Source organism: Augochlora pura, chromosome 10 (genome assembly GCF_028453695.1).
Source record: "Augochlora pura isolate Apur16 chromosome 10, APUR_v2.2.1, whole genome shotgun sequence".
NCBI lineage: Eukaryota > Metazoa > Arthropoda > Insecta > Hymenoptera > Halictidae > Augochlora > Augochlora pura.
In genome coordinates, this window is record NC_135781.1 from 30,927,187 (window position 1) to 30,947,677 (window position 20,491).

A 20,491-nucleotide genomic window follows, 5' to 3' on the forward strand; every position below is an offset into this window, starting at 1 on the left:
GTTCGAAGTGTGCAACAACACCGCGGAGGAGAGCGCGGACCCCGCCTCCTGTATTTTGTTGTTAAAGGAATAAACGAGTGGCGGGGCTATTTTGATTGCGCGCGGAATAAACGCGGCGTTTTAGAATAGCTTTTGTTCTTCGTTTTGCGATAAAAAAAGAAAGTGTAAAAAAAAAGCCGCCACTTTTATCCTGCGCTGTTATATCATAAGTTTTCTCGATCGAACAATATTTTCAGCCGGCGATACCGAATCATAATGACGTCGACATTGTTAACCCTTTGAACTCGAAGTCATTTGAACTGTAAATGTGAAATAATTATCCTGACTACTAGTATTTTGATAGTATGCAATAGTATGCAAAAGTGCGCATTTATGCGTACGAAATTGATACTTGCGACTCGTAGCAACAGTATTGGCTACTCAATTTTTTAAATCTATACGTTGTTGTTATAAAAATTATTTGCAAAGTAATAGAATAATTTTAGCGGTGTCTTAGGGTCGCCATTCGATTGCAAGGGGTTAATCGCGTCGTCTTTCCTTCGCGATTCGACCACCGTGCTCGATCATTATAATAAGTCACAGTATGTTTAAACAATAACGTACCAAGTGTAATAGATGGGAGGAGAATGCACTCTTAGGCCAAGAGAACTGTTTTTTTCCGCGGACAAAGAGTTCCATCTAATATTAGATATCGATCGACGCGTGTCTGCGCATGAAAGTCTGTATTTACTGAAATCTCTGGCGGCGCGTTGTTACATCGGTTCGGTTGCACGGCCGACAGAAACGGCAGCATTCCAACGAGCACTGTATCCTTAATGCACGGTATAGATTGGCCGCTGACTCAGAACTAATTACCGTCGATTTTGCATAATTCATCGTGCGAGCAATATCGCCGATAAAACTCGTACATTGTCGTTCCGACGCGTTTTACCCTTTCGAACGTTCCCCGTCCATCGTGACACACCGTAAACGATAAACAACAACGGTGGTCGATCCGTGTGTGAAAAAAAAAAATATAAAACGACGGAATGAAAGCCACGGAACGGCTCCCTCGCAAACAAGGAATATAACTCGAATGAGTCGGGTAAATGTCCGACTTCTACGGGGTGAGAACAAAGGTGCTTCTATTGATTATCTCAAAATAACTCGCGCGCGGACTTAGTAATCACGCCGGAGGTACGACAACGGATCAATCTCGCAGTCCCCGGCTATGTAGTTTTCATATCCGGAAGTCTCGCGACGCTGTCCACGTCAGAAAATCGTGTCAGCCGCGCGCCGGTCTCTAACATTATGCGGCCCGCAATTCCGCTCGGCGAACACATGTCCGCGGTCTGCTCGTCAGTTTCAGTCGGTCGCAAAATAAGTTAGCGGTACCCCTACGATCGCGCCATTAAATCATAGTTTCCTTGGAAATTATATCTTTTTTGCAAACATTTCTAGTTTGATAATTTTTGGTAATTATTAAATTAATCGTATCGATTGCAAAGTACGCGCGGACTGCTCGTCATTTTCAGTCGGCAAAATAAGTTACCGATCCCCCAGCGGTCACGTCATTAAACCATAGTTTCCTTAAAAAATAATATTATTTTTCAAAACAGTTCTAACACAATAATTTCAGTTAACCCTCTGCACTCCGAATTTTATTTGAATTTCGTTACCGGCAGTCATAAATCGGCGATCCCACCGCGATCACATCATTAAACCATAGTTACTACCAAAAACCATATCAATTTTGTAAAAATTTCTAACTTAATATAATCACTTAATTATTAAATTAACCATATCGATCGCAAAATTCTTTTTCATCCGCGAACGAATTCGTTTCGCTTTTACCGTGCCACAATATACCGCGAAGTTAGCGTTAACAGTTTTCCGGTCGTCAGACGCTTAAACATTAATAACAGCGACGACGTCGAATATTAAAGCGAACGGGGTAATCTTGATGAAAATTCCGCACCGCCGTCTGAAAAAGAAAAGGAGAAAGAAGAAGAACGAACCACGCGGCGCGCGTTCAAAGTTGGAAAAATCGCGCGGCAGTGATTTCGCTCTCTGCCACTCGAGCGGCCGCGATTGAATTACATTCTAGCTGGGAAACTTTCGGCCGCGCATCCGCGATACAAACATTACGCGATTTTTAATGGAGACATTATTCCCGTAATCCGCCCGGCGGCCTCTGTACCGCTGGTTCGTATGAAAACGTTCGCCGGGGATCTGTATAACGTTCAAAGCGGGCGCGTACGCGCTCGGTTTTCAAAGCGGAGCTGAAAATCAAGATATATACTCGTTAAAAAGCGGGGCGAATACTTTTGGAAGGTTGCCCCGTTGGAAAAAAAGAGCGGAGACTTCGATGCGCCGGTTCCGTGGTTGCGATGAAAGAGCCGCCGAACGATCGCGTTTCTTGCCGCGTCTGCGCCGCGTTTCCACCGCGTTCCGCCCGTCCACGTTTCCCAGTTCGTTAACGCGTTAACGCGACCGGTCGGCCGTGTAAACGTGGATTTTTAGAACGGAGTGGACTTTTAGAATTTTAAATTTTTAGCGAATTTTAGAACGGAAGTTATGGTCGCGAGATGGAAGCGGGAAAATTTGGAAAACGATTTCGCAAGAACGTGGAACGTCCGGATCAAACCCTTGCGCTGTCGCTCCTTTCATGCTGCGACGATTAGCACTTGTTCGTACAATTTTTTGCAAACAATCTTTTTCGTATATTATCTTGACGTAGAAGAAGTTAACCCTTTGCACTCGGAAGCATTTCAAGCTTAGAACCAGAACTGCCATTTTAACCGCCTGTAGTACAGTATTTAGTATAATTTATGCGTGTGAAATTTAGTCTCGTGACTCGTAAAACTCTCAGGTTTTTAATAGAAGGGTCTTTAATAAAGTCAACAGTATTTTGTTAATTATATAACAATTTTTATTGGCGCTTCAGTGGCGCCACTCGAGTGTAAAATAATATCCATATCTAGTAGAGCTTGCATAAAATCTTCGCCGCGAGTTTAAATCGTCGCTATAGCGCAAAGGATTAAAAAATTCACCGCGACGTCCGATTCCGTTGCCGCACCCGGATCTTGGAACCCGTTCAAGCGGCCCGCAATTCGCAGACCGTTGCGCCGCGGGCACGTGCCGCCCGTGAAATCTTTACTGGCGGTTTACGCGGCCGGAAACGGATTGAGACATGAATTTACAAAAACGCAATCCCGGCCGCTGTTTATCTTGAAAATTTCAGCCGCGACCCAGTGACCCGCATCCATGGACGGACGCTTTACCAAAGCTGTTCCGCGCGCACGACAAATCTCCCGCGGAACTACAATATTTGTACACGCTGCTTCGAATTTTCGCGACCAGCAGTCTGTGCCCGCGCCCGCCGAAGTTTACTTTGCAGGCGCCGGCGCTCGCCAGCGCGCGCTCGATTTCCTCCTCTATTTTTCGGGCCTCGTCGCCGCGTTGCGTGTCGGTCTCGGATTCGCTTAATCTCGGTCGGGGTTTGTTGCTGTGTACAGTCCGGTACAAAAGTTATTGGCGATCGGGAATTGAGGGGTTTAAAGTTGATAATAAGCGACTATGTTGAATGTCGAAGAAGAACTTCGCCGGCGAGTGTTTAATGCTGAGAATCATCAAGATCATCAAGTCATTAAGATCCTGAGATCATTAAAGTCATGAAGTCATCAAAATCCTGAAGTCGATAAGATCGTGAGTTCATTAAAGTACTGAAGTCATTAAGCTCCTAAGCTCATCAAAGTCCTGAAATCATTAAGATCCTGAGGTCATCAAAATCCTCAAATCATTAAACTTCTGAGCTCATCAAAGTCCTGACCTCATTTCAAGCAACTTTTTCCTTTACAAAGATGTTCTCCCTGTCTTAGTTTACGAGTTATTAACTAAAAACGCTGACCAATGAGAGACAAGCTCGCCTCTCATTGGTCCCTGTTTTTGGTTAATATCTCGTTAACAAAACGACGTAGAAAATTGTTGTGAAGGAAAAAGTTGCTTGAAATGACCTCAGCTATCTCCTCATTCCCCGATTGTTAGACATTCTTTGGACACCCTGTAGATGCTGATAAGTTCGATTTGCACGTTATTGTCCGGGCTCCGTTCGCACGGGTTGTCCGTACGTCGAAGACGGATGATAAAGTGTAGCTGCCGGCTAATTTATGATCGATAGAACATGAAGACGACACACCGGCACGGCTATGGGTTGACATGTACCACGTTTATGACATAACAATTGAAACACGGAGTACGGTTATGTCTTTCACCTGTCCGACGAATGCGGCAACCGCCGCGCCGCATTGATACGAGCGGAAAGACCTGCGTCACCTAGAGCCGGCAGAGGTCATCGGGCAATTTTTCATTTGGCTTCGATCGTGCTCGGCGAATGGATTGCTGAATTTCTCTCATCTCATTGCGGAATACAATGGAATCGTCGTGAGTCACCGTTTTCTTGAACTCGATCGCCCCCGCCGCTCATATTATTCCGGGTTCTCTTCATAAGTATGCGGAGTTCTCCGAAGTAAAAGTGAAACGGAAGCGCGGCGCAAGCGTGTAAACGCTTTGGCAAAAGGCACCGATCAAAATCCGAAGCAAAAACGGATCTCGGTCTTTCGCTAATTAAAAGGTGAGCGAAATGCATTGGGCAATGCATTCGCCGTACGTAAAATAAATAAATAAAAAGATCGTTGGGTAATCGGCTGGAATTATTTCGTGCGCATATTTCGTGCTATAGTAAGAACAGTATTCTTGCAGCAGTATCTTTTGGAATATTATGGTAAGCTTTTCTTTTACACCTTTTATTCCAGTATTTATTAATATATTTATTCGTTTGTTTGATAATTATTATATTCTTGCTAATAGACAGAAAACCCTGTAGAGTGACACGTGTCATCAATTGCGGCGATAGCGTATGGTCGACCGAGGTGAGAAGTATGACACGCATGCATAATAAGTCGCATGGTCGAATACGGAGGTCCTCGGGCGCTACACGTCACTTTATTTTATTGACTGCATCATCGGTCATGCGAAGCGGTTTCAATGAAAATTTCACGAACGTCACCGACGCCTCTTCTAAATATTCGGCTTGTTTCGACAATCGTCGGGGTTCCTCGTTTCGTTGTTATTCTCTGTAAAAAGAATCCGCGGACCAGTCACTACCATTTAATTAGCAAACAACGCTCGGCCTATTAAACGTCGGATCGCCCTCTCATACCAAGGCTCGACAACCGTGCTTTTCGAATCAAACGCGCTGGTTTATGTCACGGGCGCCAGCGCGAAACAGTTAATTACACTATTAAAACCTAATCACTGCCAGACGCGGAATTCGCCCGGACGAATGCAGCAACGTCTGCGCGAAGAAATTGGCGGACATTCAAAAACAGCGGAGCTTTAATGTTTCGGGTTTTAAAACCAAAGTTAGCTGCTGCCATCGTCGAAAAAGTATTCGGACGAATTAAACGCCGGTTTAAAAAAGATTAAACGGATTGTTGATGGTTGTAGGTTATTCACTTCCAAGAAACTGGAGAGTAATTTTAACATTGCGATTTTTATGCGCTTGTGACAAAGTTGAATAAAAATAAATTGTTTTTTGTAAATAATTTTGATAAGTTGGAAATGGTATAAGAATATTAATAAATTTTTTATAGGTTTTAATAATTTTATATTTCGGTTGCACGTTTTTGCTATTATAATTTTGCAATTTTTGCTATTATAATTTTGCAATTTTCGCTATTTTACAATATTACTGAATTCTTCATATATTTTAATAATTTCATATTTCGGCTACATATTTTTGCTATAAATCAGTCAAATTCGCAGTCTAGTTGTAAGATATATTGAGAGATACTATTATATGTTACTATTATTATTATTATTATTATTATTATTAAATAGACTAGAAAGTAAAAGATATTATAATTTGAAAAATTATACTTATTAAAAAATTGAATTTATTATTTTTTAATTTTATACATTGCGTTTCAAATTTTATATATTTTAATTTTAATTCCTCAATTTTCGATAAACTTCTGCTTTATACAATACATATTGCTAGCAACAAATCCCACAATAACCCTCCTTAAAGATCAGAATAAATCGTCGCCTTTCTAAAAAAGATAATAAAAAAGCAAATTAAAATTCAAAATTCCATAAATCCATAAATTAAATAACTCCGCTGTGGAAAGTTAGCATTAACGCAAGCAAATAAAATTGCCAGCAAAGACAGCGTCTAGATATCGTCGAAGTAAAAACCGTCTAAATGGGTCATTTTGACCCGTCCGTTATTTCAAGTGTTAAAATCGCGTCTGTCTCTGGTAGTCGGACGTCCGCGGAAGAGTAACTCGAGCCTGACCATTGTTTGTGCATCTAATATCGCGGCGGCGGCGTCTGTGCAGCGTGCGGAGCGCAGTCCGATGCGGCCAGCTGGCGACGGGACGGGTCCGGGACGGGACGAGACGAGAAGAGAAAAGAAGAGAAGGGACGGTAGGAAAGTCGCGGAAAACGGACAATGACGCCGCCATGTTGTTGGAGCGGAGAACCTCCATTATGAGCGGCGGCCACAATGTAACGTGCCGATAAATGGCGGGAATGGGGTGCGCGACGCGCGCGAGACTATCTGGACACATTATAATTTGAATGCCGCTCCACATAATTTCCATCGCGGGGTAACGGTCTCCGTCGAACGACGTCGTTGACGTCGTTCGACGGCGACAGCTACGACGACGACGAGCAACGCCGACCAACGCCGACGAGGATCATCCGTGTGATCGTGTTACGTAAAGGGAGCGGGTACGATGGCATTACGATGCTAGGCGGACGGCCGGCCACTTTGTAACGTTCTAACGTGGCCGAGCGCGGCTATGTACGTTCCGAGTTCTTTTTTTAGAAGAAACTCGTATTACGTTCACACGAGCCAATATAGAATGCTCTGTCGTAACCGGCTTCGACTTTTCGAGTCATTATTCCGTACGGGCGCAGAAACTCGCGGCGCGACGACGTAATTCGCTCGGCAGAGCGGCAACCCGTTCGCACGATGTTTTCGGCGGATTATTTTCGACGGACCATACTCCCCTCCCCCTCCCCTTTGTCAGTTTCCTGCGAGCCGAACGAGAGACGTTCTCCTCGCAGCGTCGAACGTTTCCGACGGCACGGTTCGCCAAGTTCGAGGCAACGCCGCGCTTCTTTCGTGGCTTTCGAAAGAACGGTTCTTCGTGGCGCGCGGTTCTCAAAGCGTTTCCGCGCCGAACACGGTTCCCGCGGACAGCGAGTTTCTCGAACGGGATGCCTCTGCTTTGCCGCGAGCTTTTTGTTACGGAATTAATGCCGGCGGGCTATTCGAAACACCGCGCGGCATACCCGCGCGCGCTCAAAGGGCAGACGATTGTTGGCGAAAATTGTATCGCGGAAAACGCTGGGAATTAAGCAAACGGTTTTCTTTCTGGCGGCGTAACGGGTCCCGGAGAAGAAGTTTATTTTACCTTCCCCCGAAGGTAATTATTTAAACGGCCCGGATCCGCCGCGACAGCTGGAATCGCTCGGTCTACTCTCGGTCCACGGGGAAAGCGCTCTTATTTTAGTTTCTACCGTCGCGGCGGTAATAATGCGGAACGTCCGACCGCGCGGAATCTTTCGTTTCTCGGCGCGCGCGCGCGCGGAAATTTGATTACCGCCGATTGCCGGGCTTTCGCCGCTTTTGTCTTTGAAATGCTAAAAACATGGCGGAGTCAAGGCCGTTGAATTAACCCCGGTTCGCCCGAGCCATGAAATGTTGGGAAGACGCGGCGGGCGGGCGCTTTAATCTCGTCTATGGCGAGGAATCTTTTGAACCTGCGAAATTAATCTACGAAACGGGCTCTCGCGATTGCGATACTCTATGCGGACAGACGGCGCGCGCGAGCTTCATTGATTTCCTTGCGGATTACGAGATGGCCATCTCTTTATACGTGTCTGGTGCCGTAAAATAAAATGTAATAAAATCAGATGGATGAAATAGGGGAGGGAAATAGAAAAATATGGAGTGGATTGAATGAAGTAATAAGTAAGAAATAGACGAATGAGGTAGTAGATGGCAGTGATAAATAATAAATGAATGGATGGAGACAGTAATAAATAACAGTAATTAATAATAAATGACAGTAATAAATAATAAATGTATAGACGAACAAAGTAATAAATAACGGTAATGAATAATATATGAATAGACGAATAAAGTAATAAATTACAGTAATGAATAATACATGAATAAACCAACAAAGTAATAAATAATAAATGGATAGACGAATAAAATAATGTGAGCTAAAATAGACTGGAATAAAAGAGAAAAAATTTACCTCAAATAAAGCATATATAGAATTTACACAATTGATTTAAAATTATACTATCATTAAACTATTAATACAACTTAATCAGTTATCTCCTTCCAGCTAGCTTTAAATTATCACTCATCTTCCACCGCGTTATAATTCTTCAAAACATTCCTAAAAAACTATTTCACCACGATTTATGAATTAAAGAATCCATTGCAAAATCGTAAAATATTTTCTTGCCTCCCCCCGCCGGCAAAATATTTCAATATCCGTCTAGATCGTCGTTATTCGACACATTTCCTATCGATATCTGTTTCGAGTCAGCAATTTCGATATCAGAAAAGTATTAAAATTGAACGATAAAGTTTGATATACGTTTGTTCAATAACCGGGCTCTACCTTCATGGCAGATGCGTATATAGAGGCAGTGGGGGTAGAAAGGGGTAGACATTCCCTAGGCAACTAATAGAAACAATATTTCTTTGCTGTAACAAACACGAAAGAAATAAAGACGAACGTTTTTACGATTGTGGATCTTTGTGTGACGTGAAAATTGTTTGAATAAATTGCGAGAAGTCGTTATTTCATAGAGATTTATTTCGTCCCTTAACCAAGAGGTTAATAAGGTTATGTTAGGCACGGATTTTATGCGAATGATATTTTTCGTAACTGAATTACCATTTTCCTTAATGTATATTTTAAACGCACCCCTCGACTTCGCCAAATTCTTTCCATGCCCAATGCCTACATCCAACTCTCATTCGTTATATCCAACATAATACGTCATTCATTCCCACGATCCCCAAAACTTATCAAAAGACCAAAAAATTCCTCAACCCTTTCCCTCTTCTGAATCGCTCGCTGACTCCGCGAACGTCCTTCGACGCGGCGCGGATATAATTACATTACCCCCGTTTCCCGGGAGCCGTGTAAACAAGAAAAATCCGGCGACGGAAGACGAGGAGGAGAAAGCGGCGAAAGAGGAGGCGCGCGTCCGCGTCGTCAGACACAACGATCATGCGAAACCGCGAGGGGATCGAAGTCATCGTCGCGTTGCCGGCGTCATCGAGAGGGAGGGGGGGTTGAAAAGTCTCGAAGCCGCGCGTAATTCCGTGCCGGATCAGATCGGCTCGGTCTACGCTCGGCTCGGCGCGAGCGCGCGCGCGCGCGCGTGTACGAGAGGAAAGCCGAGGAAAGTGCGGCCGGCGCGGCGCGGCGACGAGCAGAATGCGTGCGTGTGCCCGCATCGCGACGTGATTCTCGCGAGAGGGGCTGCGAAAGGTGGAGAGCGAGCCGGAGAGCGTGTGACACAGAGAGACAGAGAGAGAGAGAGAGAGAGAGAAGCCCGCGTTCCTCGGGGGCGGAGAGTGCCGTGCACGAGGGAGACGGCGGCTGCACGCGGAAAGAGACACGAGGAAGACGGAGGAGGCAGAGAAAACTGGTGGGAAAGAGGAGAGCCGGGGGGGGAGGTGGAGGGGAGGGGACGGGAGGATGCCGGAGAGAAAAACGTCGAGGGAGAGAAAATGCGGCGAGGAAGACGGGGAAAACGTGTGTCTATACGTCTCTGTGCGCATGCAAGCGCGCGTGTGTCTATGTCTCTATGAGCGCATGCAAGCGTTTTATGTGTGTGCGAGCGTATGCAAGCGCGCGCGTGTGTGTGTGTGTGTGGAAAGAGGGACGAAGAAGTATCGGGACTGGCTGGAAAAAGAGGGTCGAGAAAAAGACGGAGGACGCGGCCGGTGCCAGAGAGAGAGAGAGAGGAAGGGAGAGAGAAAAGAGCGAGAGAGGCGAGGAGAGAACGAGTGGGGAGGGAGTTGTGCGCGCATCGGCGTGCACTGCACAGTGCATGCACCTCCGAGAGGTGTGGGTGAGAGACGCGTTTGTGTTGGCACGAGCGTGTAACTGGGTCGCGGGTTCGACAACTTCAGCCAAGGCTGCTCGGTGCAGCGGTGCTCATTCGCGGCTTTCGTCGCGAGATCTCGCTCGCCGATTCCCTCGCGCGCTCTTCCCGATCCGACTTTTTTTTTCTCTCGCCTACTCCCGCGCCCCGTCGCCCCGGCCGCGGACTCGAAATTCTCTGAAAAGCGCCCCCGTTCGAAATCCGACACGTTGTTGCCGCTTGCTTTCTTTTTTTCCGCTGCGCTGGCGGAGTCGCGCCGTGTGTAACTCTCCGTCTGCTCTCTCTTTCTCTTTTTCCTCTTTCTCTTTTTCTCGCTCTCTTACTCTCTCTCTCTCTCTCTCTCTCTCTTTGTCTTTCTCCTTCGCTCCCCGGTGCCAGGTTCGAAAAATTCGCGTTCGACGGCGTTTCAGTAAAAATAACCGGTTACAAGACCGCGAGAGTTCGGTGTAACCAGAAGGCATCGATCGATACGATCCTCGGGCCTGAGCCACTCCGCGCGGCTCTTTTCCCTTGCCAGAGAGTTAATTGAGGAAACACGATGCCGCGAACGTTGCCAGCCGCGCCGGGCTCTCCTACCTTTTTGTCTTGTCTAGCTGTCGAACTACGATTAAATGTCACTATGACATCCGACTATTTATCCGCGCGATCTCCCGGCTCGGATTCGCGCCGGCTATTTCCAGCAGGCTGGGGTACACGTGTACCAGCGAACGATGATCCACCCTCGCGTGCACGCGTGCACGCGTACGCTTCGATTTTAGGTATAGAACGTGGAAACTAGCCGCGCGAAGCACGACCGCGAAGCGACGGTTATTAAAAAGTTTCGTTTCGCGACGCGGCGAACGATCGTCTTCTTGCCGTTCGTTCAACCCCCCTGTCGAAAGTGTTCCGACGTTTTTAATATTTCAACGGGCCGCCGCTGACTACGTCCCCCCGGTGATTCAATTGTCTTTTCGCATGTAACGCGATCAACCTATTTACAACCGCGGAGAAATGTTACAGCCGTTCCTTACATGCGATTCTTGCATTATCGATGGACGACGACTGCGCGCGCGCGCGTTCGCCGCGAAAAAATGAATACGTGGAACGGTGAATCGTGGATGCCGCGGCAGACGTCCTTTTGTCGAGTTGCTGGTCGCGAGTTAGTTAATCGTTAGTCGAAAATTGTTTTACGGATTCGCCGTGTTGCAAATCCTCTGATAAACAATAGAATGAGTTTATTATTTTACAGTATCATTACTTTAATAGTCAGATTATCAGGACGAACAAACTTCTGAGAAATTATTGCTAAAATATTTGACGACCAGAACGAACAAATTTCTGAGTAATTGTTGCTAAAATATTGAGCCTACCAGGACGAACCTGAGAAATTATTGCTAAAATATTTGACTACCAGGACGAACAAATTTCTGAGTAATTATTGCTAAAATATTGAGACTACCGAAACAAATAAATTTCTGCTAAATACCACCAAAAACTATCAACAATTCCGAGACATTAAAGAAGCCATCAATCACAAGTTTCGGCTTGCTGGCATTTTTCCGTCGCCGCCGTTTCCGTCGCGAGACAATCCGCTCGGCCCGAGGAGCGAGCAACTCGGCAACGAGAAAGATCGAAAACGTCGGAGTTCGATAAACCGTGTTCGAAGTTTCCACGTCTGAGGGTTACCTTGGGAGCAGTGATTTAACGAGGCTCGCGCAAATAACGCCGAGCCGCTTTAAGGAGACGGAACACGGTTGCTGCGCGCGGCGCCCGTTGAATACAACGGGGAAACTTTGCGTCATACACCGCGTTATCATGAAAGCATGCTCTTTTTATTGCCGCGGCACGCCGCGGTATTGGAGATCGACGACACGGTTGTCGGTATTGTTCGTCAGCGTGCAACGTGACCGCTCCTCTCTGTTCGACGCTCGTTCAAAATAAAGCCGGCCGCATTTCACCGTGCACGCGCCGTAATTGTAATTCGTCTCGGCAAACATCGAATTAAATAACAAATTCGCGCACCGGTTCAAACCGGAAACGACGAATTCGAGGACAAAACGGTTTAATAATCATTTTTTTATGGGGTCGTTAACATTCGAATAAAGTTCGACTCGTTCGCGCGCGCTCGTCGTTTAAAAGTTATTTCGACTGATCGATGATTAGTAGTTTTTGCGACACCGTTGCAGATAAATCAGTTTTCGATCGTCTGAAACGGAGAATCGATAAATAAATTTTCCGCGAAACAACGGAAACGTTTCGATAAATCGTTCAATAAGCGAAACGAAAGTTGCTTGGTACGCCCACGCTAGAAACTCCCGAGCCCAAAGTGACGGATTTGCATAAACATCCGGAGTCCAGTCGGTCGACACGATGAATATTTAACGTAGAGAAATTTTTTCCTCGTAAAAATAAATCGCGACGCTTATTTAGCGATCAACGGATCGAATTATAAAGTCGGCAATTTGCTACGGGGTGGAACATGAGCCTGTAAGAGCGAACATCCGTCAGTTTCTTTCATTAAAGATTGAAGATCATGTTATATGGTAATCGATGCGGACGCGATTCGCCGAGCGGCGGCGCGAGGTTTATCTAGGCCTATCCTTATTGTTGTTTTTCTGGCCGACGACGCTTTATCGTTTCCGTGCTACGATTAACGAACTGGGAATATCATTCGACGCGCGATTCAAGCGATGCTCAAAATCGCGACGTTTATCAGGATTCGCGAGAAAACTAGAAACGTGTTATCTCTAGCTTGAAGAATTCTTCTATCTTCTTTAATAAATTAATGTAAGTTAATAATATTACTGGAAATTGACAGCGAACGAACGCGAATAATTTTAAGCCACCTGTTCCCTTCTCAACAGAGAAAATATTCCAAGAAATAATTAACAATCCTCAAACACCGATTCGTAGCTCATTTTCCCTCTGCGTTGTGCACGATGTTATAATTAACATTAAATAATAATTATTCGCGTTGCATTCAAATACAAACACCGATAAAACAAAACGAACACCGTAATTCATTTGATTAACAGCAAAAATTTCTGAATTAATTTCGCGACAGTAAATTGCCAACTTTCACCGCGATACAATAAATTAACCCGATACTAACGTAATCTGATCATTCTCTTGGAATTATTATTTCAAAGAATATTTTCAAGCTGCCGACTACGTCAGTGTAATCAACGCGAATCCGGTTAACAGGCTTTCGGTATAGCGCAGCGGTATTAAAACAAGGCTCCTAGCATTGTACGCAAATAGGCTGCGGATATTTTCATGCGATCGACATGTCTTTTAAACAAAAACTGACGCCTCGTATATTATATGTTAATCGGTGATCGATGAAAAATTTATCAAATTCGCCCGAGCCTTGCTCTATGATAACTCCTTTGATCTCGATCATTTTACATTGTAAAGCGAAACATTTCTATTCATCGTATGCCTGCATTTATTTTCGCACTTAACCCCTTCCCGCTTCTAATGGCGAACTGCTGCGTGCGACTTTTATTACGTTCATTGTAAATAGAATAAAACTTTGTTCTGCGAAAACAGCATAGGAACACTTTTTAAAACGTAATAAATCTCTTTAGCAGTGGATTAAATTGTTTAAATTTTTTATAGATGCTAGAAAGAGTTATTTACTGTACAGTATAGTAAATACTATTTACTGTATATTATAGTATAGTAAATACTATTTACTGTATAGTATAGTATAGTAAATACTATTTACTGTATAGTATAGTATAGTAAATACTATTTACTGTACAGTCATTTACTGTAAGTGCAGTAAATAGGTTTCTATACTGTACAGTATAGTAAATAGTTTTCTATGCTGTACAATACAGTAAATAGTTTTCTATATTGCATAGTACAGTAAATAATTTTCTTAAAATTTGTTAATACTTGGAGTGACGAAAAGGAGTAAAAAAGCCACGCTGTAAGTCAGAAAGAATTGTAGATATAAGAATAGCAAAAGTCACAGTTTTCCAACGATTTCATTCACAGGCCGCATTTCTGAACTTTTCGCAGATAAAAAGTTGTAACAAGCCTTTTATTTCTATTGTCGAGTCCAAGTAACAACAAACTTAGTAAGAAATATTTTGGTCATAGTATGGACTTAGAAGAACTTATTGCATTTTACTAGGTGTTTGAATCCTTCTTTTCAAAATTCTTACAAAGTTTCTTGTCCTTTTCAATGAAGTCGTTGCGATCGAGAGGGTTCTAATTGTAACAACTATAAAGGATCTAATAGCAAAGATTTAAAAGGCAACAACGATAAAACAGTAGCATCCATCGACGCATAACAAATCAACAACGTTCGAATTCTTAAGGCTCCAGGTTGATCCGCGTCGATTATGCGACAGGAGTATCAAGAAAGCGGAAAAAATGCGAGCCGGCTCGCGAGCGACGGCAGGGAGAGCGGTAGCCTAACATTGACCCGGCGTTCCCGCGAACCACTTAGAAAATAAATTTACCGCAATCGGCTCGTTACGTGCGAGGTGGTGTAACGGGCCGATTCCCTTGCACGGAATCGCGGGAAATCGCTTTTGCCAAGCGCCTCGCGTTCCCCCGCGTGTTTCCTCGAGGCGGAGCGGCGGCAGCGACGGCGGCGGCGAGTTTTCCAGCGAGCTCGTATAAATAAGCGCCGCCGCTGCCGCACGGAGATCGGGCTGGTATCGTGTTCACGCAGGATGCGATTACGTAAAACCGAACCCTCTCTCTTTCTACGGCCCGAAGGCCCGCAGAGACCCGCGGCGGCCCCCGACGCGCTCGGCCGCCTGGAAAGCGCGAAGTTCGCGTACTCGAGCGCGAAATCGCGCGGCGGCGGCGGCGGCGGCGACGAAAACCCGCAGCGTCGCGACGCGCGGCCGCCGGGTAAACACGACGCGGCGATCGATTTCTCTTCCACCCGGCCCTGCCCTGCCCTGCCTTTTGCCCAACCCAGCCTCTCTCTCTCTGTCCACGCCACCCTACACGCCGCCGCGACGCTGACGGAGTTTCCTTCTCGTCTAGTGCAGAAGCACCTGCGACGGCCAAAAAGTTACGAGAAATTTCTATATAATTTTATGTCTATTATTCAATTTATAATGTTATATGGTACTTTATTATATGTATTATATTATATAATATTTTGGGTATAATATAATATTGTTTCACTTTTTATTATACCTATGATATTACATGATACTATATTGTACCTATAGAATTATATAATATTATATCATATAGATGATATTGTGTGATGTTACATTATATCTGTATTATTACATAATACTATATTATACCATATCTACAATATTATATAATATTATATCATATCAATAATATTGTACCATGTCATATTATATCTATCAATCAATGTTCATAATTATATAATAATTCAAAATTATATAATATTACATCATATCTATAATATTGTATAATATCATATTGTATCTATAGTGTTATTTGATACTATATTATATTTATAATACTGTATAATATTACATCATATCTATAATACTGTATAATATCATATATTACATTATACATAATATACACAATATTATCCAAAAGTCTCTTTAAGATATTGAACTAAAATATCAATCAAGCTGTACGTCTGTTTCTCGCCGCTTTCTTTTTCGTCCAATCGACAACGCTAGACACAATGTTAACGACGCAAAAATTAGCCGCGCCGTGACCGGTGCCACGCAAACTTGAATCATCCGTCTTAGCAAGTTCTGACCCTCGACGTACTATCTTGTAATTTAATTGGCTTCGCAATTTGTATCTTCGTGAGAATTAAAAGTTATCCGCATCGGTTACGAAACGCATTTTACGTATTCACGACAAACGCGAACACTTTGAATGGAAAATTGCAATGACGCTAAACACAAATCTATAATGAAGTCGAACAGAAAACTATAATGAGGCTGAACACAAAACTGTATGCAATGACGTCGAAAGCATTGTAGGATACCGTTACATTATTTTCAGCTTATCATAGTTATCGAAGGAAGAACTTAGACGCCACAGTATTAACGCAGGCAATTTTTATTTTGCAGAATAATCCGCGGTGTAATTACGACGCGACCGCCATGGGAAATGGAAGTAGTCATCGGCAGGTTGCGAGATAGTATTGCCGTGCCGACTTGAATCATTTTAGCAAGTCCTAACCACCGACATCCTATCTCGTAAAGCAGTTCGTTATCGTGCGAACCTATGCGAGAAATAAAAATTGTCCGCATCGGTTCGCCGGAGAGACTCTGACGCAGACAATTTCGCAGCCGACGTCGCCGCGGACTTGAATTATCGTTTTAGCGAGACCTGACCGCCGACACTCTTTCAACGTAAACGAACGGCGATATCGCTAGACCGCGGATTTATGCATTTATGGTAGACATGAATATGTCGAACATGAAACTCGTAATGACATTAAGAACATTGAAGAATACTGTTACGATGTTTGTTCAGAATTGTTGAAGCAACCGCATATGTTTCTCACAATTAATTCTAAGCAAATATTACTTTGGCAAGGAGCAACAAGATAGATAATATTATAGATAAATAAACTGTATAAATAGATAGATAAAATTGTAAATAAATAAATTGTATATATAAATAGATAAAATTGTATATAGCTAAATTGTATATGTATATATAAATACATAAAATCATAAATAACTAAATTGTATATATGAATAGAAAAATAAAAATATAAATAAATTGTATACATATATAAACAGATAGAATTATAAATAACTAAATTGTACATATAAATAGATAACGTTACAAATAACTAAATTGTACATATACATAGATAAAGTCATAAATAAATTGTATATATAAATAGTCACCATGATTCCAGCAATTTCAAAATAGCGACATCGGCGGACTTACGATGATCGGCGTGAAACGGCGAGCAACAATTTTAGCATAAATTTGAAGCGGCCGACGGTAAAGTTAATTTATACGGGCTACGTACAATGGCAAAGAACGGTAATTGACAAGTCAAGGGGCCGATCATTTGACACGATTTGCGAAGGAAATTGCGCCGATTAATCATTTCCCGATTTGAATAACCAATCGCGCGCATCCTTTTATCGTGCCATTGTCTTTTCGAGCAACTCCTATAATCTTTGGACAGCGTTACGGGCATATACCCGAGACGAATAGAAGACGCGAATTAGAACTGTGATGGATCGCGTGTAGAAACAGAGCGAAGTGCAGCGACGGAATGAAACGCGGAGCAACGGAGTGAAGTGCAGCGACGGTGTGAAGTTCAGCGAGGGAACGAAGTGCAGAGCAACTGTATTAGGCGCGGAGCAACTGTATTAGGTGCAGCAAGACGGCGCGAGCCAATAGGGAGCCGAACAGCGTGCCATTTTTATCTTATCGAGTGGCGGATTGATAGCGAACGTGGAAGGAGTAGGCGATAAAAATGGTGGCGACAGATCCGTCTAACTCTTCTAAAACCAGGATGACACTGTTGCACGTTCCCGGCGCATGGAATATCGCGAGACGGAACGAATAAAACCTCGTCGTGGTGGGACAAGGTGTTTTCCATCGGCTCCGATTTATGAATTACGGCAATCGCTCGCCGAGGAAAAAGCTGCGTGCGCGCGGCCGGTAACTCGTTACATTTACAAAAAAGAAAACAAGAAGGAAAAAGAAAAAGGAAAGAATCGTTGTCCCTGGCTGACGCCGGTTTCCCACAGTTTCAGGGTAGCGACCGGCTAAAAATACCGAGAAACCGTTACGCCAGTACACCATAAAACATTATTCTAACTTTACAATTCGTGTCGGCACGCCGCGGACATTAATGATCACGGTTGTATGGTGATCACGTCATAGCAAGAGAGCCGTGGCCGTAGAGTCATAGTCGTCGGGCTCGCCTTACGCAATCTTATCGTTCGTCTCGGAGCCACAATGCCCTTTCCCCCCTCCCCGGTGGCTTTCTACGTTTCAAGACAGTTTTGCACGCAAAAAAAGAAAAAGAGAACCGCGCGGACGTTCCTTCGTAAACCTTTGGAACGACCCTAATAAACGGGAACCTTCGGAATTTTTTTGTTCGTTACCCCTTCCTCTGTCGTCGGTTATCGTGTCGTCGATCACGCTTTCACCGGTTTTAAAAACCGTCGTCCACGCTAATTTACCGAGTCGACGAACAATGGGAGGCCGCGCTAATCCGCGCGGTGGATCTGCATCAATCTTCCGTGCCCGTTCGTAAACGCGCCGATTTATCAACTGTTTGTCCGCGTGCACGGCCCGTTCCCTTCTTTTTCGTTCGCGAAAACGTAGCGCGAGTCCCCCGTTTTACGGCGAATGCGTCGGGGACGAAGTAGGTTAGCGTTGGACGTTGGGTGGATCGTTTCGTATCGATCGTTTATCTGAGATCATTATCGGAGTGGATTATATTTGGAGAGAATATTTGATTCGAATAATTCATTGCTCGTTGTAAATTATTCTAGCCATTTAGTCGTATAATTCGTTAATCCTGGTTTAATTAGTTAATCTAGGTAGTTAAATTATTCTTTATTCAGCAATGTAGCGAATTTAATTAGTCAATGGAACTATTCCAATATTTCTTTAATCGTCGTTAAATATTATTATTATTCCGTCTAGCTATTCAAATAATTTTTTGGTCATTGTAAATTATTATATTTATACGTATAATTTGGCATTTAGTTATTCAGTATAGCTATTTAAGTAATTCATTCACACAAATTATTCTATTTATTTGAACAATTCATCATAAATTATTTTATCTATTTATTTGAATAATTCATCCTAAATTATTTTACCTACTTATCCAAATAATCCTTCATTCTTCAAAAATTTGTCTACCAATCTACACGAATAAATTAAGTAAACATTTGCCTGCCCTAATGTTATAGATTTTTAGATTAATCGATTTCAGTAGATTAATCATAAATTAAAAATTGAGCGCACGTGTCAAAAACGCGAAACGAACGAGCGAAAGGAACGCAAAAATCTCCATGGGTCACCGTAACCTTACTTAACCGGGCCCGCGATAAATTCCGTCGGTAAACAATGCACATGTTGGTAAACATCGACCGGCGGAGGGGGGGGGAGGAGGGGGTGTTGCGTAACAGCCGCGGACTCCCTTCGCTCCACCCACTCCGACGTGACATCTGCTCCGCGAAATTCTTCTCCGCTCTCCGACCCTTCCCCGCCCTTCCCTCCTCCTCCTCCTCCCCCTCCCTCCTCCCCCCTCGTTCTTCCGCAGTAAATCCGCAGCGACTTTCTGAGGATTCCGTGCGGCCGCAGCAGCGCACAGCCAACGACGGGGGGGGACGACCCGTTACTCGCGGACGAGACCAACCCATTTTTCCCCATTTACATTCACGAAATACGCTCGCCGCATCCGAGGGAGCGCCGCGGCAACGACGCGCCGACAATTCGCGAAGAATTCGTGCGCGATTAATCGACGCACCGGCCCGTCGTTCGAAATCCGCGATTGCCCGGCAAATTCGACGGGGGAGCGCGGCGTAGCTTTGCGCGCGTGTCAGGCTGCGCGGCGCGATTTCAGCGAGCCGGTTCGCTGCGAATCAATTTGTCGCGATTTTTTCTGGAGGACACACTTTTGGCAACGATTTTTCCGTGTTGATAGTTTTATTAAGATTGTTCTTACTGTTTTCAACTGTTCGATTAATCTCGACGTGTGGTAGAAATGTTCAAGGATTTTTTATTTTCTGTTTTAAAGTTGTTGGAATTGTAGAGACACTTGAGTAGGAAATAATTTGAATATATGTTGGCTATACATTTATTTATATAGTTATTATATTTTTTTATATAGTTATTTATATACTTAGTTATGTAGTTAGTTACAGAGTTAATCATATAGTTATTTACGTACTTATTTATATAGTTAATTATATAGCAATTTAGATACGTATTTATATAATTATTTATACAGTCATTTGTATAGTTACTGTTATAAAGCGAAGTCCAGTAGGAACAGATAAAAATGAAGTCGCCAATGAACCAAGAAAAAAAATAATACAAAGAATGAAGAGAAATGTCATTTGATGTTCAACATTTTATAAAGACTACGCAATTATACCTATAGCAATTATACCCCAATTAGAACTCGTTACGTAACAGAACATATTACGTAAAAACTAACACTGGCAAAAGGACTTTGTTTCAGGACTTTAACAAAGGACTTTGAATATAGTTTTATTATACTTTTCACATTGATCTTTATCATTTCTCAGAATTGAATTTCCGCACATGCATGTATTATTACTAAAATAGACTAGTAAAAATCTATGAGAAATGATAAAATAAAGGCTAGTTAAAAACGTTGCTAATAAAA

At 43.5% G+C, this 20,491-nt stretch overlaps 1 protein-coding gene across 7 annotated transcripts in view; it reads right to left on the reverse strand.

Moving 5' to 3' along the window:
• Positions 1 to 20,491, reverse strand: part of Hr3 (nuclear hormone receptor 3 ROR-beta) — a 177,630-nt gene that overhangs the window by 63,620 nt on the left and 93,519 nt on the right. The gene's annotated exons all lie outside the window — the stretch shown is intronic.